We start from the raw sequence: 23,271 nt of genomic DNA, 5'->3' as shown, positions 1-23,271 counted from the left end.
TTTTGATGTCTAAACCAAATTCCAAGTACATAGCCATGTTGCACAAGTCAAGGGCCACAAGCCTGTCAAGTTTCATCAAAATCAGAGAAGGTAGACATCCTACGCGTAGGATGTCTACATGCTTATTTTTCAGCCAAAAATCTACTGTGGACACATGCATGGTTTCCCTAGTCCCTTTTGAGTTCTTATTTCAATTTTCAAGTCATTTGGGTAGTCAGAGCTCAGTTTATCAGCTAATCTGTAAAAAACGCTAACTTTGGACTATTGAGTGCAACAAGATCCATGGCAGCCACAAAGTCACCTGCAAAGAAGAAGAGGATGACTATCAAGTACTACTTAGAAGAAGTGGAGTCTTTTGTTATCCCAGAGGGAACCCTGAAGCCCACAAGCACTTGGATTCAAGATGACCTACTAGAAACCAATGATCTGAGAATCTACCAAGGAGTGTTTAAAGATCCGGAGGGAAATGCAGTAGAGCTACCCATGATACCTCAAGAGCTCAATGAATTTGTCAGGAGCAAGATGGGGGACTACTTGGAGAAACTGGATCTCCACAATTACTTTGAAGCCTTGCCAGCAGGGATTGATGTTAAAAGAGTGTGGGAATTTGTCACCACAATCAAAGAGGATGGCATAGCCAGAGTTACATATCTGCAAGGCAAGCTTAATACAATGATTGTCATCACAGAGAAGGTGGTGGCACTAGCACTTGACCTCTCTAACAAAGGAGACAGTGTGACTAAGAGGCGAGATGACATTAAGGTCTACTCAGAAAAGAAAAATAACTATACCTTTGAAGATATTGCAAACCCTAAGGTGGCCATCATGAGCCAACTATACAATTAGTACTTCCACATGTGTACCAAGCGGCCACAAAAATACAGGATTCCACCTGGAGCTATTGCCACCACTTTCACCTGGGCGATGAAGAGAAGCAAACCAAAGGAGATAAACTATGCCGCTTACATTCACGACAACATTGTGAAGATGGGGACCAAAAATCCCACTTATATTGTGCCTGGTGAGTTGATAACCAAAGTCATCTATGGAGCATTGCATGCCAAGGGAAATTGGCCTCTACCTCCCTCCCAAAATGATTGGCTCAAGCTAAAGGAAGACAAAGAAGAAGAACCTCCTAAGGCTCCAAGGGTAGCCACAAGGTTGAAGTGCCGTTTAGAGACAATGCTAGAAGAGCCTCCAAAGCCCAAGAAGGGAAAGAAAGAAACTCTACATGTGCCAGTGAAGGAAACAAAGTCACAGAAAGCAGCAAGGCTAGAAAGACTAATGGAAAGTTTCAGAGATGAGAGAGCGCTAAAAGGCGATCTGTGCGAGTTATGGAAGCCATCACTTGAGGCTATGTCTGGATCATCTTGAAGGACTCAAAGGGATCCGTTTGAATATTATATCAAGAATTTCAAGATCTTAGATGCTACAACAGAGAATATCCCAAATATACCTTTTACCGAAGAAGAGGTTGATGATGTGAGATGGCAGCTACTAGAAGAGCAGGAAATCCAAGAAAGAGAGAGGAAAACAAAGGCGGATTGGGATTTCAAGAAGAAGCAACCAACTCCACCATCAAGCCGAGAATCCAGCCCTCCACCATCACCACCTCCTCTTAGTCCTCCTCAAAACAGACAAAAAGAGGAGATGAACAAATTTGATGGGCAACAAGACTCCAAGGAAGATAAGAACAAAGAGGAAGATTAGAAGGCAGAAGTTGAACCAAAAGATGAGAAGCCAGATCCAGAGAAAAAAAATATAGAATATTTCTTGATCTCCTAGCTGTTGGATACTCTCGATAAGAGGCAGCTAATGCAGCTTTTGAGTTGTCAAGCACTAAACCCAAAATATATATGTTGAGCCCTCGGTTAGTGGAGTTAAAGGAAACGTCCACAGATACAGTGGGTTTACAGCCACAAACCAATGATTGGGATGAAGTGATGCAAAGACTCAGTGGGCTCAGAGCAAGGTCTATGGACATTGAGAGTGAAATTGATAATCTCAAAGCAAATGAAGTTCAAATCAAAGCCGAGGTGGACTCGCTGCAAAAGCAGGACCAAGAGAACACACAGAAGCAAGCCAAGCTGCAAGCTGATCTGGACGCGGCACTAAAAAGATGCCAAGAGATGGAAAGATAGAGTTAGGCAGCAGACCAAAATCTTCAAAGAGCAGATGAGGAGTACAAGAAAATCAGCAAATCACTGACGGATGCGGAGAAAGAAAGGGACAACTTGACACTCCAGCTTGCTGATGAGTCCAAACAAGTGGAAACTTTGAGGAATGCTAAGGAAAGAGCTGAGATAGAACATGAGGCAAGCCAGGACAAAGTTATAGAGCTAAAAGATCAAATGAAAGTGAAAGATCAGACCATCTAGAGACTAAGGGCATCTCCGGCCAGAGTCAGAGCTGCTACCTCAACTAGCACTGCTTCAGAGAAGGATATATATGAAGAACAGATAAAGGAACTCCAAAAGGAGTTGACACTAGAGAAGAGAAAAAGATTGATGTTGGCCGAGGGCTCCCTAGTGATGCAAAGCCATTTAGAAGATGAGAACAAGGCCATGAAAGATGAGCTAGAAGCCTTGAAAAAGAAGATGGACGAGGATCTAAAGAGGATGCAAACAGAAAATGAAGACACCAAGAGGAAGCTAGAAGAGGCTAAAAAAGCCAATGCTGAATTGAACGACCTCTTAGTGAACATGGGGGATCAAGCTGAATAGGAAAAGAAAGCATATTAGAAGCAGATTGATGAGTTGAAAGGCCAACAGAAGACTGAAGAGCCACACTTGAGCACAGGGCCAGCAGCAATGGAAGGAATTGACATAGACAATGTGTCAGATCCAGTGGGGATGGACACAACAATGCAAGAGGATATCTCCAAACAAGAAGGTGTTAAGCTTATTGTGGACTCTCAGCCAAAATGGAGAAAGGCATGGCTAACTAAATACCCCCATTATTTAGTACATCTGGTAGAGGCACCTAAAATAATGAGACAACCTTAGCTTTTGCCCTCTACCAAGGATGCAAACCTGGAAAGAACAAGAGCTGCTGAAGAAAAGCCACCCCACATGGCTCAACGACCCAAAGCTGCCAGGCTTGAAGGCAGGCGAGACAATGAGTGAGCAATACATGGTGAAAACCCTAACGGGCGCCATTAAATTGTTCACTGGCTTGCCTGGCCTCTCTTGCATCATGCTCAGGAAAATTTGTAAAACCCTTCTGGTAGTTTTTGAAATCTTTAAACCTGGACAGCAACAGACAGCATATTCTTCGGGCCAAGACACATATAGATGTGCATATGAACTGTCTGCACAGCCTTCCCATGAGGTGATACATGCCCTCTATCAGCGAATAATGTTTTTGCCCTCGTATCATCTCCAGGCCTTTGAAGAAGCCTTCTACACCTGTTTCTTCACCACCATCAATACAGAAATATTCGGCCCTACATTACTGGCCCAGCATGCACGGTATGAGTCTCTTCTGAAGATGCGCGAAAGCCTCCACTGAAGAAGCATCTCTATTGTCATGTCGGGGACGACATGATCTAGGAGGGGGGGAGTGTTAGCGGCTGGACACACTCAAAGGAGGATGATTGCCCGGTGGGATATTAATTTCCTTTGTAATTATTCCTTCATTGAGAAGAAACTGTTATTTCACCTTTGTAAATAGTGGGGCTTGCAGAAGCTTCCAAATTGTATCCCATTTTTGACATTTAGACTAAGTAAATGGTTAAATTGGAACATTAAGCTTTGAGATTGTAAGGTATTTATACCACTTTTGACCTTAATGCAAAAAACCTTTCATTTTTATAAGTTTTTGTCTGTGTGAGTTGAGCGTACTCTGTGTACGAGAGAGAGTGAGAGTTTTATCTTGACGCTATGCGTGCACTGGTGGTCAGAATCGAGTGAAGAAGTGCAGCGTGTTGCCCTCGAAGAGAGCTACGCGCCAACACCTACATTGCAGGTGTACGGCCCGGCTTTGCGAGATCGACCCACGAGCTATATCTGGTGATTCGGTGAGCATACATTGTCTGTTTTTGCCTTTCAGCATATCCACGCGTTCGCAATGAGTGGAGCTACACATTAGGCACTTTAGTTTTTAGAAATTTCGACCTGTAAATTTCGACCAGACATCCTACATGATTTTGCACCTGGTGTTTCGGGTTGGAGTTTTGGTTCTTGGATCTTAAGGAGAGGGACCTATTGGTGTTAATACAATTTCTCTCAAGTTCCGTAGCATTTCGAGAATGTTTGATGGGTATTTGGCTCTTGAAAGCGTTGTAGGAAATCTCCTCATGTGTACTCTTGAAGGCTGTAGCTTAGACATTGGGTAGAAACCTCTGTAGGAAGTAGTCAACAGTCGGTCGAGTGTAGGTTGACACCCTATGCTTGCTTCCACGCGCATGCGGATCAAGCTTCGTCCTTAGCTGACAAATCTTGTTAGGTGAGTTCTCGTTGTGCTGACGTCCGTCGCGGCGTATCTGCCAACAGGCATGGTTAGGCCTAGCACATCTCCATTTTGTTCTCCTGTGCTACTAGTGCAAAAGAAAGACGGCACATATCGTATGTGTGTCGACTATAGATCACTAAATAGGATCACTATCAAAAATAGTTTTTCCACTCCACGGGTAGAAGACCTATTTGATAAGCTACAAGGGTCCACCTACTTCAGTAGGATTGACCCTAAAAAGTGGCTATCATCAAATAAGGATAGTTGATCAAGACATTGTAAAGACTGCATTTCGCACTACGTTTGGTCTTTACAAATACATTGTCATACCTTTTGGCTTGACCAATGCACCAGCCACATTCAACGCTTGATGGAGAAGCTATTCAGGCCTCACCGAACCTTTGCTGGAGTGTTCTTTGATGATATCATCATCTACTCTAAATCATTAGACGAACACAAGCGACACAAGGAGGGGGTCACAGTCGAGGAAGAGGTGGCCGAGATCCTAATCTACCCAAGCCTGCCTTTTCTGTTTAGGGGATGGGCATTGGTGGTTCGAGTGTTCAAAGGCTATGGAATATGATCAGAAGAAACAGGAACGTGCTTTTGGAAAGCAGCAGAGTGTGGCTATGGTTCAGATTGAGGGGTTGGAGAAATCAGACCCGGTGGTTTCGCTCATTACGCGTTCTGGTAAAAATGTGGTTCCAATAGCCGATGTTAAGCTGCCGGATTTGGCAACTCAAGAAGATGTACATAAAAAGACTGTGACGTGGATGCCACATTCCGCACCACCATTGCCATCATCAGGACCATCGACCTTATCTGGAAAAAAAAAGAGGGAAAAGTCAAAAATAACGTGGATATTATGGAAGAGGATAATTGGGATTCAGTTTGGAAAGAGGTTCTTGATTCGCCATTACAAGTACCTTTGGGTTCATTACTGAAATTGGTTCTGAATTTTCATTATGCTTTGCTAAGTCAGAAGTCCAAAGCAATGACTAAGGTGGAAGTTGACATCGGGGTAGCTGAGGGTGAGCGGGACGAGTCAGTCCCGTTGCCGACAAATAGGATCACGGATACTCGCATTCCGGAGCTTTCAATCAGATATCATGGCAGATACATCGACAAAGTATTATTGATGGAGGTGCGGGAGTGAATATTATTACTCAAGCATCTTGTGAGCATTTTGGACTTAGTGATTGGGAACCTGCAACTTTTGTAGTTCGCATGGCAGATCAGAGAAGAGTACAGCCAGTAGGATTACTCCAAGGCATTGTCCTGGATGTAGCTGGCTTGTCTTTTGATGTTTCCTTAGTAGTCTTAAATATTCAGGATCACAGTCAGGATTATCATATTATTTTGGGGAGACCATGGTTACATCAAGCCAGGGTAAAAGCCAGGGTAAAGCATAATTGGGAGGCAAATATGCTTACAGTTAAAAAGGGTCGCAGGAAAGTTTGGGTGATGTTGGGAACATGCAGGCAACCAGTATAGGCAGCATGGCCTATGATAGCAGAGATAGTAAATATGGTGGAAGGATTAGAAGAGGATGAAGAGGAGCAATTCCTGAAGGCTAACCCGGATTTAGTTTCTTTACATCTTGTAGACATTTCTATGATTTCGGAGGGGAAATTTTTAGGGGTTTCAGAAATTTCACCAGAGACAGGGGAGCAAGAAAAAAACTTGCCTAGTTCCGAATCATTGGAGGAAATTATTAAGCAAGAACGTGCGTTTGAAGCACAGATGGAAAAAGCTACAAGGGTCAAGGAAGATGAACTGGAGACGGCCTTTCTAGGGGATCAAGCGGAGTCTCAACCCATTCATATTAATAAATAGCTAGAGGTAAGTTTTCGAGGAGACTTGATTAATTTGTTTTGACAGAATTTAAGGATGTTTTCGCATGGAAGTATGCGGATATGAAAGGATTGATCCAAATTTTTATCAGCATACGACTAATTTAAAGCCAAATGCGGTGCCAGTGAAGCAGCATTCATATAGGATGAATCCGAATGTAGCAAAGCAAGTTAAGGTGGAAATTGATCGTCTCTTGCAGGTGGGTTTTATTACCCCTATTGATAATCCCGAATGGATTTCCCCCATTGTGGTGGTACCAAAGAAAAACAATCAAATTCGCATTTGAGTGGATTATAGGAAGCTGAATGCAGCTACTATTCCGTATCCTTTTCCTCTTTCATTTCTGTATTCTATTTTGGATGATGTGGCAGGGCACGAGATGTATACTTTTCTGGATGGGTTCAGTGGATACAACCAAATTCGAATGGCGTTGGGTGATCAGCCTAAAACAGCTTTTATTACAATATGGGGTGTTTTTGCATGCACGGTAATGTGGTTCGGATTAAGGAATGCACCCTCAACTTTTCAAAGGGATATGTTTCAATTTTTTGGTCCCTATTTGACGGATTTTATGCGAGTTTTTCTGGATGATCTCAGTGTTTTTTAGCACAATTAGAGCATTTGAAACAAGTTTTATGAAATGTCGAGAGGTGAAATTTAGTTTAAATCCTCTGAAATGTGCATTCGCAGTTCGAAGTGGGAGGTTATTGGGTCATATAATCTCTGAGGATGGCATTTTCGTGGATCCGGATAAAATAGCCGCAATTATGGAAGTGCCTCTGCCGGGCGGTGAATTTGAAATAGTGTCAAGTATTTTTGGGCCAAGCTCGTTGGCATGGGAGGCATTTGAGGTTTCTCGCGTATTTGGCAATCCCTATTAATCAGGCAACGCATGCCAAAGTTTTTGAATGGACGTAGGAATGTGATCTGGCTTTTCGGAGATTAAAAATTCAGTTGTCCAAAGCTCCAATTATGATCCCTCCGAATTGGGCTCGAGATTTTCATGTATTTGTAGATGCTTCTGACCGGGCCATGAACACAATCAAGGGTGGTTTCAGTGTGTCTATTATGCCAACAGAAGATTATCATCCACAAAAAAGGATTATTCACTAACAGAAAGGGAATGTTTAGGGATGATTTATTCGGTGAAAAATTTGTCATTATTTGTTGGGCCAGTGGTTTTTCTTTCATGTGGATCATTCAGCTCTTCTATACCTAGTGCACCAACAGAATTTGACAGGAAGATTGGCTCGATGGGTACTCTTGTTACAGGAATTTGATTTTGAGGTAATACATTGTCCAGGAGCTTAGCATGCGGTTGCCGATTACCTTTTTAGGCTAGATTCAGGTGAGCCGCCGACGAGGGTGGCTGATGAATTTCCAGATGCATCTCTCTTTTTAACAGGAGCTATTGTGGATGATCTTACAGTTATGACACAACCTAGGATGATCCCCAGCATTCCATGGACTTGGTATGAGGAGATGTTTCTTTTCTAGACAGTGGAGAAAAGCCTTCATTTTTGTCCAGTCATCAACGGTGAAGGATGGCTATTAGAAGCAGGAATTTTGAGATTGTCATTGGGGAAGTTGTATTATCATACAATTGCGGAGGTCTTGTTCAGATGTGTTCTACCACAAGAACAAGGATCTGTTTTGGAGGAAGTCCATACCGGCATTGCAGGGGGCCACTTTGCAGCATTGATCACGGCAAGGAAAGTTCTACAATCAGGATTATGGTGGCCTACATTGTTTCAAGATACGAGCAGCTTTGTTCAACAGTGTGATGTGTGTCAGTGGTTGGGACAACCTACGAAAATGTCCAGAATGCCTTTTCAGCCAGTATTACCTTTGAAGCCTTTTCAAAAATGGGGATTGGATTTTATTGGGCCTTTTAAACCAGTAGCAGCTAACACTGGTAATAAGTATATTTTGACAGCCACGGATTATGCGACTAAATGGGTGGAAGCGTGGCCTTTGAAATATAATACAGCGGTTCTATTGTTGGGTGATTATATAAGGATGTTTTTTCCAGATATGGTTGTCCTATTGAGCTGGTGAGTGATTGGGGTAGCCATTTCTTGAATAAGATGATGGAGAGAATGCTACAATTTTACTTTGTATTGCATAGGAAATCTTCTCCTTATTACCCTCAGGCAAATGGGTAGGCGGAATCAACTAATAAGCAGTTGGTTCGTATCCTGACAAAGCTAGTAAATATGCATAGAACGGCTTGGGATGTGAAACTTCCTTCCGTGTTATGGGCTTATCGTATAGCATATAAAGTGGCAACAGGATTGACTCCTTTCAAGTTGGCATTTGGTATGGAGGCAATTACCCCAGTGGAGCATGTGGTTCCGAGTTTGCGGATGCTGATTGCGGATAGGCTTCTTCCGGAAGATTCCATTGTTTATCGTTTAGATGTTTTGCAAGAATTAGATGAAGAGTGGTTGCGCAGTTTTGCGGTGTTGCAAGATCTGCAGTCCAGACGGAAGAAATGGCTGGATCGCCCTAGTGCACGGTAATTTTTAGGGGGTCATTTGGTCCTTGTATTTAATTCTCGCCTTGGGAAGATGCCCGGGACGCTAAAATTATGGTGGTCTGGGCCATTCTGGATTTTTAAAGCATGCAGGCCTACCTCTTTTTATTTGGCTGCTTGCGAGGGGAGGTGATTTTTGTGCCGGTCAATGGGTTCCAACTACGCCATTATTTTTCACCTACCTCGATCCAGTGCCCCTTTGCTGTGAGACAAGAGCCGGAAGCCACCCTAATCATGATTGGAAATTCTTTTGCATGCAATCTTGAAAAGCGAGAAAAGGGCAATGATGATTGCGACACAGTGACACGCCCTATTTTGAGAACTCTTTGTGAGTGGTTTAGTGCATGCAATGGATACCTTATACTCTCCTCCCATTATGTGCAGCACGTTTGCAAGGTTGCACTGCATCATTCCTCTGTTATTCTGTGTATTTTTGCCACCATGACAGCCTCCTTGTTACAGTGCGTTCCGTTTACTCCGGTGCAGTAGCTGGCTCTACGCAGGGTGGATGCTTGGTTACAGGATTTGTGCCTGCGTGTCTTTGCCAACCTAGATTGGCAAGGTATTCCTGCTCACCCGCAGGCGACGGCATTGATTGATCAGTTAGCTACTGGAGATGTGGTGCAAATTAACAATCAGCACATTCAATTGACAGCTGAAAGAATTTCAAGATGTTGTTGCTTGCCAAGTGATGGTGTTGTGCGAGCATCACACGTTATTCCTGTTGCAAAGGCAGAAGCAGAGTTTGGCTTGAAAGTGAAGGGTGAATATAAATTATCAGGGCTCACTGATACAACAATAAGGGATGCATATCGCTGGTTCCTGGAGGCAATTTGGTTGCAAGCCAAAACCTATACAATTTCTGCTAAAGCGTGTAATGTATTGCATTCGGCCAACTTTGGGCCGGTGGCTTGGGCAACAATCATCAGAGAACGATTGCTAGTAGAATTTCAAAGAGTGGTGGGACAGATGGGGTGTAGCACCCCAACAAATACCAAGGTCGGACAGCTTCTTACCCTGGTGTTTCCCTTGAGGGGAGTTTTTCCTCTTACCCTTCGCCCTCTGTGCCACTTTGAGGATGATCGATTTGTAGTACGTGGTACTATGCAGTTGGCACAAACTCAGAGTCAGGAAGTGCCTATTGTGGGGGTGTCTCAAACACCTGCTCGCATCATGGATGTGCCAGGCACGTCGACTGCAGTGGTAGCCTCTAGTGCACAGGAGATGGTCACTACAGGAACATCAAGCCGCAAGCAAGGATGAGAGGAAATCCTGTTTTCCACACCACCTCCTGCTCTGACATCAACTTTGTCGGAGGATTCCACTGTTGCGCGCTGGCGATACAGAATGCAGGAGCGGGCCATCCTCCACTCCGGTTGGGACTGACTCTGCGGGTGCGGATACTTCCTCGCAACCAAAAAATTCCGGTGTTACTATTACAGCTACTACGACGAAGGGGACTCTTCCAACAGTTCTGCCATGGGAGACAACTGCCGCAAACCCTCTGATCAGCTCCAGGCGTGCGGAACATTTTGCCAGCACATTGCAGAGTCATTGTGTTTGGCTTGGCTAGCCCCAACGACTGAGGCACGAGTCACCGAGCTCGAAGCATAGGTAATGGCTTTGTAGGCTAGCATCGGAGAGTTGACAAGTCAAAATGCAGCATTGGATACTACAGCTCAATAGCAAACTGAGAAAATCCAGGCACTTAGGGGGGCTAACTCTGCGTTTGCCACTTCTATTCAAGAGGAATTTCTTCAATTGCGAACGCAGAATAGCTTGGCCACTTATTTAGCATCTCATCCTGGTGATGTGATGATCAACATGAATGATCTTGATGCCTTAGCAGTGGAGATGCAGTAAGACCTGCACAGTTTTTTGGAAACACAAATGTAGAGTTGGAGGACAAGGGTATCTACTGATGTGTTAGCACAGCAACCAATTCCACGTGTTGTGGTGAGGTAGCCTGAGCCGCCGATTAATGACAAAGGTAAGAATATTGTCCAAGAAGGTTTTGGTATTTTTGATTGGGCGAAAGCTATAGAAGAATGCGTTGAGGCCCAGGCTCATGTCTCTCGTTTGCAACGAGTGATTCATCACCTTCGTAAGTCTGTTTTTGGGTGGAGACATTGGCTCATTCGTTTTCACTCAGTCTTTCGCCATGTCCACCTTTTTGTCCTGCGCTAAACAGATATTTGTCTCGGCATTATCCTATTCATACACCTCTTGCTCCTTTGCCACAGTCTGTTTCCTTGCCAACGCAATTCATTCCAAGGGATCCTTGGCCGGAGCAACCTGAGATAGATCCACAGCTGTTGGCGGAGGTATATCGGGCTCATCGGCAAGATTTTTAGGGATTTGGCTACATCGATATTTCTTCCTCACCAAAACAGGCGGAGGAACAGCAACCGGAACCTTCGACACAAAGGGGCTAGAGTGTGGGTTTGCGCAATCCACCGTGCCTGCTAGGTGTTACGGCATAAGCCGCACAATGCAGTCCTGCGGTCTTGCAGATGTCTGGACACTGCGAACTAGGAGTCATGCGGCTTTGGGGCAGTTCTTCATGGGATATCATGGGACAGGACGGAGTTTTGCACCGTTCCCGATCTGCGCTGAAGCAACGGGGGTATATTGGGGGCATACCAGTCTTTGTGGATATCTCTATCTCATGTCATCAATATATTTCTCTCTTGTAACTGTGTTCTGTTACGTATCAATGAAGAAGATGGTGTTCTGGTCCTGTGTATTGTCTTCTATTCTACCTTCATGTGCTTTGATCTTGATATAATGTAAGGCAGTGTGAGGGTACTCATTCCCGTAATGCTTATTGCTCCATTGCGGGCAATAGACATTACACCTAAGTCTATCCATGGGAATACGAGAATATGGACGATAGTAGACAAGTCAGTAAACAAGATCATTTTATACCTGTCAAAAACACTATCAAAGCCCCTCAAATGGCAAGCCTCTTCATATCACAAATCTTCAAGTACCATGGCTTGCCAATGTCCATAGTGTCGGATAGAGATCCTAGAATGACCAGTAATTTCTGGAAGGGTCTCTTTGAGAATTTAGGGACAAGGTTAAATTTCTCTTCAGCCTATCACCCGCAAACGGATGGCCAAAGTGAAATAGCTAACCTAACAATTCTTGATCTACTAAAAGCCTATGTAACGGAAGTACTTACCCTTAGTGGAGTATGCTTACAATAACACTGTACATACTTCCACGGGAAAAGCACCTTTTGAGGTAATTGAGGAAAGATCAAAAAGTCCCCTGCTACTTAAGGTACATGGGAAGATCTTTGTTGCAGATGAGTATAGCCGAGACCTACAAGAATCTTTCCAAAAGATTAAGGATGCTATCTCTATCTCACCACAAAGGCAAAAGGTTGTTGTTGATAAGCACAGAAGAGCCCAAGCCTTTACAGAAAATGATTGGGTCTTACTTAAATTTCCCAAGGCTCGATTAAGGCACATGACGGGCAAGAATCCTACGGGACACCAAAAGTACTATGCTAAGTTAGCAAAAAGGTACTATGGTCCCTTCCAGATTCTTAGGCCAATCAATTAGATGGCTATCAACTCAAGTTTCCCAGTCATTGGCTCATACACAATGCTTTCCATGTGAGCCTACTAAAGCCTTACAGAGGAGAGTCACCTCAAGAACCAACTATTGAAGACCCACCAGAGATCGAGGACCAAGAAGAGGTGATGCAGCCCAAGTCCATTCTCCAACATGAAGACAAGGTATTAAGAGGCAGTAAGACTATCCGAAGATATCTTATTAAGTTTAAAAATTATCCTTTTGAAGATGCTAGATGGATGCAAGGCATACAATTAAAGGATAACTTGTCAATGCTTACAATGCTTCCCTAGAGTAACCAAATGTACAAATGTTTAAAATGAACAAATTTTTTGTCTTATAAGACTCTCTTTTTCTTTATTGTGCACAAATGTTTAGTAGGCATGCTTAGATCAAGTTTGCGGAGACGACGTCCCCCAAATACCAAGTAGAGCTTGTCACTCTATTATGGAAGATTGATAGGACTAATGTGAAGACATGCTTGCGGAAGCTTAGGCTCTCAAGCACCAAATGGATTAGTCATCCATTCTGAAACGATGTCGTAGGGTAACATAGGGATCCTCTACCCGCTAAAAAAAGGACTAATGAATAGGCTTTATCTTCTCTACTCCATAGTTGAGGACGACTATGATTTCAAGAGAGAGGTAATGTCATAATAACTAATATCTAATTCTCCTAAATGATTTTCTCATGTTAAACTAGTCATTTAATAAGGGGAAGTTCCAGGGGAGAAAAAGCTAGAATATTGGTTAAGCTGGCCGACCGGCCACATTAGGGATCAAAAGGAGGGAAAATAGGGATCCAAAGGGGGGGACATCTGCAAAAGAGCAATGTGCAACAATGGGCTTTAAAGACCCTAAGGTTCAGCCCATTAAGACTTCCAAAATGCTAAGGTTCCAAAATTCAAAGGTTGGTCCAAAGGTCAAACACTAGGAAAATTGGATGCTTTGTATGTGTACCAAAAAGTATTCAAAGGTTCTTACATAGGAGGGGGCGATCCCTGGAAGTAGGGGATGAGAGAGAAACACACACACACACACACTCATAAGATTCCTTTACACAAAGGGAATGAGGGACACATGTCAGCTCCCTAGCCCAGATGCCCACAAGGTGCACTCAAATCCTATTGGATGGCCATGGAGGTGGATCGATGAGAATTAGGCTAGAGTAAATCTAGTTTAATCCATTTAAAAACACTTAATAAAGAACCAATAAGAATTAAGCTCTCTAGAAGACTATTGGACAGTCTCCCAAGGGGTCCAATGAGCATTCAACAGCCCAATGGCTTGCTTGATTCCTATTGGCCAGGAGATAAAGGGGTCCAATGAGAGTTTTGTTGCATTAATTAATTACCTAAAGCTCTCACAAAAGGGGAAAGGGGGACACATGTCAGAAGGCTATCACTTATGCCTTTCAATTTTCCGATTGGCTAAGCCTGGCATGGACCAATGGGGTGCCTGCATGAGTAAAATGGAAGAGGGGTCGACCAAGAGAGAGAGGGGGCTGAATTTGTCGTCATTAACACACACACACACACACACACACACACTGACACAATATCATGTGTGAAGCAAGAAGATTCTCTCTCTCCTTCTCATGATTTAATGGAAAGCTTATCACCTACTCCAAGCTTGTGAGAAGGGAGGCCTACACCAACAATTCTTGGCTTTGTGATGCAAATCCAACCAAGAGCCAAGCTTCAATGCATGCTCATCTCCTCTACCATGCTGATTACTAAGCTATGCTATGCTAATATGAGTGATTATGTGAGGATATGTACATCTTTATCATAAGACTACTCCTTCTTCCTCTCAATCTACTCTCATACCCCGCTAGCTCTCACCATCTTCGAAGGTGTGTGAGGTCTTGGGTTTGAGACCGTGAGGGAATTGATGTTGTGTTTTATAAGTGTTTTGCTTAGTGCTTGAAGCTTCGATCTTCATTGCACATTGAAGGAACACAAAGAATTGTATTGTCACAATGTCTCCTTGATGGGGGGAAACCTATAATACAAAGCCTTTTGGAGGGGGGACCGGCTCCATGCAAATCCGATCCTCAACTGCTGTCAATAGCTTAATTTCTCTCTCTTTTGAGGTATTGTTCATGCCTATCTAACTAGGTGTTATTCTTTTTGTTGCTCTCTCCACCCAAGCACTCTTGTTATGGTCATTAGGAACCTATTCTAATGAAATTCTCACTATGTTCATGTTATTTTACGCTACACACAAGTTACTAGGCCATTAAATTTTACAGAGAAGGGTGATCTGGTAGTGAACCATATCTCGACTTCACCTTTCAAAAGAAGTTCAAGAAGAAGTTGACAGGGCCATACAAAGTGCATCAAGTTATTCCCAATAGAACTTACCACCAGCAGGTGGAAAGGTGTAATGGTAAACCTCTCAAACACGGGGTAAATGGTGTGCATCTCAATCTGTATTTTGAAAGGGATTTGGTGCCCACTGTGCATCAAGTGGCAACTGAGGAGGTTGGGCAACCCACCTAGACAAGAGCAATGGACAATAGGAATAAAACTCTATATGTATGGTAGCGGTTTTTTTTGTGTTTGCTCAAAGTGTTTTCTAGTTTTGCAGTTTCATGTGCAATAAGCATCTCTTGTGGTTGAACATAAATGTTCAACAAGGGGATTGAGCAATTATGGTGCAGCTAAAGTGAGTCCATGATAGGAAAAGAGCAAAGTGGAGCTATGGGTATCTACAAGTGCATGCTAGGACAATAAAGCAAGTATGAAGGTCGAGGGCCCACAAGTGGATCCAAATGTGTATGCTTGTTGGGGGTATTTGGGCCAAGTTGCTCTGCTATGGTTCCTTTTAAAGGTGGCTAGTTAGAGGATTTAGAGTGCTAAAATGGAAGTTACAGAGTGTTCTTCAAGGTGCTTTATGGGATGGTCCAAACAGGCTGTCAATCGAAGGCGTATAGATCAAGTTATGGCAGTTAGAAGAAAGAGGTGCTTTGCAGATTCTCACTAGATTGGATAGGTGTATCGGGATGGTTAATCTTGGGTGAGTTGATAGATCTAAAGTGCTCAATTTATGGAGCATGTCAATCTTTTCAGATCGGTAATTGAAGTCCAAATGGCCAAGATATGGGCAAGTGAAGCTTTTTCGGGAGTTGTTTTGTACCACTTTGGTTGCCTTGATAGGCATGCCATCATGTATTTTTCCAAACTCGCCAAGGTTTTCAAAGATGGTTGCAGCATGTGGAGCTAGCCAAAAGTGACGGCTTCTCAATTAGGGTCTCAAATGTCAAGTTATGCCCCGACTGAATGTGGTAGTGGATGATCGGATGTTTTTTTGGCCTTTTGGGGGCTCTTGATTCGAGGTCGTGGGAGATTCAAAATACAAAGGAGATGTTGGGATTCAAAGCTCAGAACCCAAGCTTTTGGGAGGGGTTATAGACTGTCAATCTGGCAGGTGAGCAAGAAATGAAAAGCTTCCAAATGGGTACCAAAAAAATGTGTTTGTAAGCAAAGAGGGGTATTTTTTTACAACTCTTGAGGGGTGCAAGGATCTGGAAGTGCCATGTGGCGAAGGGTTAGTCCCACATGCAGGGGTGCGAGCAGAGAATGGGGGTTATATAGCCTACAACAGTTCCATTAGGTGTATGTCTCAAAGGGAGAGAGAGAGAGAGAGAGAGAGAGAGAGAGAGAGGATATGTCCCCCACCCCCCATTTGGGTGGCGTTGCTTCAGTGGTGCACTCGTGTGTGCACGGTGAACGGAGGTCGTTTTGTGATCATTGGATCATTGGTGACGGGGGCTGTTGGTGGTGGTTTTGGCACAAGCAGTGGCCCGCTTGTGGTGGTTTCACACGAGGGGGTATGCCCTCCCCCTTTTGATGAACATGGAGAGAGTCCCACGTACCAGCCATGGGTGGTGTCCCATGCAAATGAAGTGGAGGATAAAGAGGAAAGTAGACACGGTGCTAGTCTTGCCCAAGTAAGAAATCACCATGCAAATGTATCTAAAAATGAACTAGCTGAATTGGACATGTGTTCGGTGAGCATAGACTTGCCATAAATGTAAAAAACACCCAATAAGGGTCCCCCTTTTGATGGATTTGGGGCTTTTTTGCCAATGTATGAGGAGAACCTTTGTAAGAGAAGAGTGGTGTATACTTGAGTTTTGATTGAAGTGTTAAGCCCCATAAATTTTTTTGCTCTCTCTTCTCCCCCACCCCCTTTTTCTTCTTCTTCTTCTCTAAGTGAGTCACTGCCAGCGTATGGATGTGCCCCCGACCATTTGAAGTGTGCACGCACGCGCGCGTGCACACACACACACACAAGAAGAAGGAGAGAATTTTAACGTCATAGGAAGCTAGAGAGAGAGAGAGGTCTTGGTACGTTGGTGTGTGGAATTGGAGCATTAAGGGTGTGTGTGTGTGTGTGTGTGTGTGTGTGTGGCTATTAACTCCCAAGGGGGGGTGTGCGTGTATTGGTGTGCAATCGAAGGTGTATTTATTGAGAAATGCATCATTTCAAGTGTAATTTTGAGTGGATTGGGGTGCCACAAGTGCCCCTGGCTATAGGGAGGCATTCCATTATGTGTGTGTTTCATGGTGTGTTCTCATTCTCCCTCTCCAACGGCTGGTCATCAAGGCAACAAGCAAATGTCAATTCTAAATGTTTTTATTTCAAGAGATTTATCTTCATTTGCCTATAGTATTATTGACATTTTCGACAATGCAAGTACATTTGTTACTTTGGGGGGGGGGGGGGGCACTATTACGAACCCCCCTATATGACGTACGTTCATAGGGTACTTGTAAAAACCCTCTATTAAAAGGTGGAAATGAATAGATTGGTCTCTCTTTTTTTATGAATGAACAGGTTTTTTTTAAATGGATTAAAAACCCCAGTTTAACATATCTGTAATGAAGTGCTTAAATTTTCAAAAATTAAAAACCCTCCTGTTGAACTCACATGATGCATTAACATGATTATACAATGGACCCATCGAGGTCTATTGCTGTGTGATTGAAGCTATATCGTATGAACAGTGGAAGAAGGACGAGCAGACACTTAAAGAGTGAGGACCCAACTAAGATGACATATGTGATTACAACCTCAACTTATGTTGTTAGAGCTTTCTTTGTGGTAACTTCTATGACATCTTGTTCCATATGTGGTTGTAATCATCAATACACCAAAGCATGTTTTCCTGCAAATCACCCACCAATGAAAGCTTCAAGTATAATAAAGGCAAAGCACAGCTTGTTGAGGTTGATGGTGCAAATGAACCTAGCGCTGTTATAAACTCTAGTTTGGAGAATTTTACCTTCCAATACTCCAATAGACTATTTCAAGTGTCACAATCGTTGTCATGTCAATAGAATTGTAAGGGTATAGACACCACCCATGCACCCATAAACATGAGGTAAGATCGCCTAGCTTTTTTTTCTTTTTCTTTTCTTTTTTTTCAAAATTCACAATACATGAGTGAATTGTATTAAGCACAACATAAAATTGTATTAAGTGAGTGAATTGTATTAAGCATAACATAAAATTACAAACCAACCTCAAGCTCAGACCAAGCCTTGAGGTGCTAGAGCGTATCTCTCATTAAGGCAGATCATCATCGGCTTAGGTGAACTATAGCTCTAGGCTTTACTTAGTGCATGGGTAGCCCTAGGCCAATCTTCCAAGTCTTGCTTGCATTTTAGCGTATAGATCTCCTAGATCTTTACACCCGTCGGTAGGGCACCCCACATCACCTTCCATTTAAAAAAAAAATCATAAATTGCGGCCACTTTGGTTTCCAAATGTTCTCCATGACTTTCTCCCACCGTTCCTCCGGCCATTATTCTTCCACATTCTCTTGAGGGGGCTAGACCGATTATTCTTGTGTATGATTGCATGATATATGCCTTTAGACTGGGGTTTCCACAACAGACTACTTCCGAGCCATCTCCAAACATTCCACTCAAACTCAAATTCACAGATTGGCATTACAATCTTGTCAAGCTCTTTTATTACTTTCTTGACTAACAATAGCTTAAAGCTATTTAGTTGATACTCAATTTGTCAATGGTTTTCCAGCTTTTACTGTCACTGTCCCAAAAGTGAGCTAGCCGATTCATACCCTTATTATTCATTTTCCTGGTCGTTTCTATCCAAAAGGGGCTTTGAGGTGGTCCTACAACTTTAGAGAGCCAAGGGGCTAGTGCAAGATGGAGTTCTTGAAGTACCTGGTTTCTTCCCCCCATTCCAAAATCCCCGCTGCTCTTTTACACCTCCTTACCAGTTCCCCTAAGATGTCTCCCCAAACTTAGATTAGACCACAACGGGGCTAAGAGTTGTCGAGCAACTATACTCCTTTCCACTTACCACCTTTGGAACCAAGTTTAGCTGCATTTAACATATCTTTGGTCATGATAGCCCAAGCTTGGTCATGTTTCGCCAATGAGACCACAAATTTGGCGAAACGGGCCTCAGCATGGGCAATTTTTCTATAAAAATCTTTTTTACTAGTTTTAAGAACTCTTTTCAGTAACACTTAGCCAGCTTGAAGGCAGTGTAGGGGAGCGTAAATGAGTTTATTACTTTAATCCAAGTCGAAAATGGGAGAAGAGCAAACTCCCACCATTTCATTTTCATTCTCACTTTTTCAGAATAAGAAGTGGGCTAGTGAAGGCAATATAGGGGAGCATAAATGAGTTTATTACTTTAATCCAACTCCGAAATGAGAGAAGAGCAAACTTCCACCTTTTCATTTTCATTTTGTCTTTTTCAAGGACCCAATGAAATCTTTGTTTGTGAGACACATCCACCCCCAAGGGAGGCCCCAAATGTTTATTGACTTTGGCTACAGACACTACCCATGCACCCTTAAACATGAGGTAAGATTGCCTAGTTTTATGTTTATTGACTTTGGGTCACTTGTTGTTGAGAGAGTCTTGTTGTTTTGCCGACTCATTCTTATGGTTTGCACCCTTGTCCTTGTGCTTGACTACTTGTTCCACTTTGATTGTTGTCAAAGAGAAGTACACACCTTGGGTTGTGTGCGTGCTATAGTTTGCAAAAATCTCTCTTTCTCTCTCTCTCTCTCTCTCTCTCTCTCTCTCTCTGTGCATGTGATATATGCAGATCATGTCTTTAGTCAACCTGTCTACTACTACCCGAACTAAACCGTTCCCATGACTTGTTTCAAAAATTTAGTATCTACAGTGTTATTTATAGACAATGTTTGTTTTTTGGATTACCAAAAGGACTACATAAAGGGAGTAAATTTTTTTCAGTACAAAATGCTGATGAGCTTTTTAAGACAGTTGAAAAAAACCCACCGGTTTGATGTGAGTTAAATGGTCTCCTGTTTCTTGATGAGACTTCTTTCAAGATTTCTTAAACTAAGTTTCTCATTCATTGTAGTTGTGTACAGTAGGGAATGATTCTCCCGCAGTGTAGGTGACCACATGACGACCAGTGGGAGCCAGGAGCCATGTGGGAGCTTGCATTTGAGGGACCATTCCCATCCATCAAGAGTCGGGGGGGAGAGGGACCAACACCGACAGCTGGCAATAGTCAATCCTTGTGTATCAACAGCATGCACACTGCAGCAAACAGTGTACAACCACCATGCACAATAGCCACTCATGTCAGCGTGTATGCTACACAGTGCACTGGGCACACTTTCTAGGTGCATTCCAGCTGCTGATTTGTCGACAATTGTCTGCATTCCAATTGTTGAGATGTCAATTGCAGACGAGTTGCAGTGCCCTTTAACAGTATGACCTGCAAGTGGCGATAGCATGTGCCGATATGGAAAATTGATTGGTCATTGGGTGGTTCCCGTTGTGTACTGATTTGTCCTACATCTAATAGAGCAAGGGTCGAAGTCCACAGTAGAAGATGTAGCAGATGGACGATTGTGAGGGTCTGCCCCTTGACCCACGAGCTTGACGAATTTGGTTTCATCCAACAATTGCATGGTTGATCAATCACAAAGCTCACTAGTTTATAACGAGGCCTTTCACGTGCACGAGAGAGAGAGAGAGATAGATAGATAGATAGATTGGATTATCGTCCACGGAGGTCACATATGACCTATGGGACCAAAAACACAACATTACAATGATTCATTCTCAACGTGGGCTGGTACATATCAGTTAAGGACTGAGGGTCCATCAAGAGGGTAGAGTAGAAAAAAGGAGAAAACAAAAGCCTAAGGGTCGGTTGGGAGGAGAGCTGGTTTGGGATTTCGAAACTCCTGGATGATCTCTTTGCCACTTCGGTAGACTGCCCATTTGCCCTGCTTACGCGCTTCATGCACCTTCTTAAGCTCGCTCGCTTTACTCTTGAGTTGATTCATGGTCAATTCTTCTGCAATCCAAAGCTTGGTTTCTTTGAGAAGGCGAGACTGGCGTAGAAGCTTCACCCGCTCCTCTTTGTTCTTGAAAGTAAGGACACAATGCTCGGGAAGCACATGGCGATGTGTCATTGATCCAAGCGACATTCTCTGGCTTGATGTTGACTTGCTCAATAATGTCGTTGAGTTTGATGATTGCCTCTTCAAGGGTGTCCTCAACAGTGCACCACTGCAAGGGGAGGCCACCGATGCGTACCTTGAGGGCATTATCTTCTTGAGATTTTTGTTCGGAGATTTCCTTTGTTACACACGTCTTCACTTGGACGATGGTTGTTGAGTGAGCTTGGCTAACCTTAGCCTCAACCTCTTTTACCTTGTGGATGGTGAGGTTAACCATAGAGTTGAATTGCTCTTCTAATTTGCTGAGGCGATATTTGAGTTCGAGGTTTTCTTCTAGGACTCGATCAAGACTTGCTTGCAATTGCGTGATGTGATCAAGTTTGCTAGGGGCTGCCATCACTGTTGCAAAGCTCGGTTTTGTTTTGGCGGGGGTCTTTGGGGTAGTCATCCCTGTGCTTGAGGAGGTGCAAAGGAACCAACCTCTGGTTTGCAAATTTGAAGGTAGAAAGCTTTGAGATTGCTCAAGATTTCAACCTTTGAAGAATGCTCAAAGTTGCGTTAACGCTGTCGAGAGCTGCTGTCGAGAGCGAGCTGCTGTCGAAAACCCCTACCGGGCTGTCGAAAGCTTGTCCTCTGCCGAGTATTGCCTGAAAAAACGCCGAGGCCTGCAGAGCCAGAATCCGCCATTCTACACAGTGCTAGAGGCGCTGCAGGGCTGAAACACAGTCTGGCTATTGAAGTGTTGCGCCCACAGGCCTGCTGAAATGTAGAGCCTCTTAACAGGCTGCTGAAGCGCGATAACAAGCTGCTAAAGCACACGCTCTCTAGTGCTCGAGCAGGACAGGTCTGGGCTAACACACCCCCACAGAGCTGTCCCTCACCCTGGGGGAGACTCCTGAACACAGAGAGAGAGAGAGAGAGAGAGAGAGAGAGAGAGAGAGAGAGAGAGAGAAGCTTTATCATCATTAGAACTCCGGTCCCCCAAGAGACCCGAGAGCCGGGCTCAGGAAGGTGTAGATCACCTCTAATTCAAAGCATTTTCTCACCCCATAATATTTGGTTAAAATAATCAAATTTAAGTAGAACTTTTTTCTAAAATAAGATTATCACATTCTCATAATGGGGTAAAAAGGATCAAAGCCGGCTCCATAAAATCATTTTCCCAACCCTCACACACACACACACACACACACACACACACGGAGTGCACATGGGCCATTCATGCAACAATTTGTTCACACATCAAACAACTTGCTTTCGCTTCGAGCACATGCAAGACATATTCACCACTGATCAATCATGTAACCACTTCCTAATTCTTGCAGCTAACAGCTCTACAGGTGGATGTGGCGATCCTGACAATCCATGTCAAGATCCCTACATCGTTTGCAGACCTACGAGACCCTCAGACTGCTTCCTGCCTTGCAGATAAGGAGAAATCCATGTAATCCTCTTCAAGCAGATGGCCTCCATTACGATACTACTATTTACTATCCAGCTTCTTGAGGACAAGGGCAAGGACATGGGCTCTACTCACCTAGTATGCTTCTACCGGTTGACCATGCTGCTAGAAAATCATGTGCCCATCTATATAACATTTTGCTTTGCACATCCATTAAACATTTTGCGTTCTAATGGTGACAGATTATCCAACATTTCAAAACTTAATTAATTGACTTGCTTTAATACCTAAGATTCAGGGCTCTTTCTCGGGAAAAGTACTTGCAGCCTATCCATTACTAACAGAGAAAATTGCACCTGGAGCATAGTATCAGGTAAACTTGAACCTCTTTGGGTAGACAACAGAGGCTTAACATTGTAGTATGAAAGCAAGGCAAAGGCGATTCAAGAACCACCCGTTCAGAAGGATTTGAAGCCCTCGAGCATATTTCTCGATGCATTCAGTGATTGCTCCACACCATCCATGTGCCCAAAGGGCTTAAATATGCCAATCTCCCAGTTTAGCTAATGAGCATGCATTGAGTATCAAATTACATACAGGAAAACATGGCATAGTAGCTTCTGTTCGCTGAATGTAGGTCTATTATCCTATTATTAAGATCCAATCTGAAAGCATGATAACATCCATAGTTTACTATCACAAATACTTGCTAAAAATGAGGACAACACTTGAGAGAGAGGAAAGCTGCAGTGAAATGAGGAGCGACGACAACCATACACAGCTAATATAAATTTAGCTCCTATGCTTACATCCCTCACTCTATAAGAGCCCTCCACAGGGAAAATAAACAGCTTAAATCCTATTCAGAAAGGTAATTAATCAAATGACTACAATGGACGGTACAGGCAACTTTACCATTGTCAAACTTCAAAATTTTACTACGGGCGGGAGAGACGGACATTATAAAGAATCAAATCTGCACAACTCCGTATTCTGCTGACAA

Source organism: Adiantum capillus-veneris, chromosome 28 (genome assembly GCF_014529385.1).
Source record: "Adiantum capillus-veneris isolate H3 chromosome 28, ASM1452938v2, whole genome shotgun sequence".
Lineage (NCBI taxonomy): Eukaryota > Viridiplantae > Streptophyta > Polypodiopsida > Polypodiales > Pteridaceae > Adiantum > Adiantum capillus-veneris.
This window is presented reverse-complemented; position numbering follows the sequence as displayed.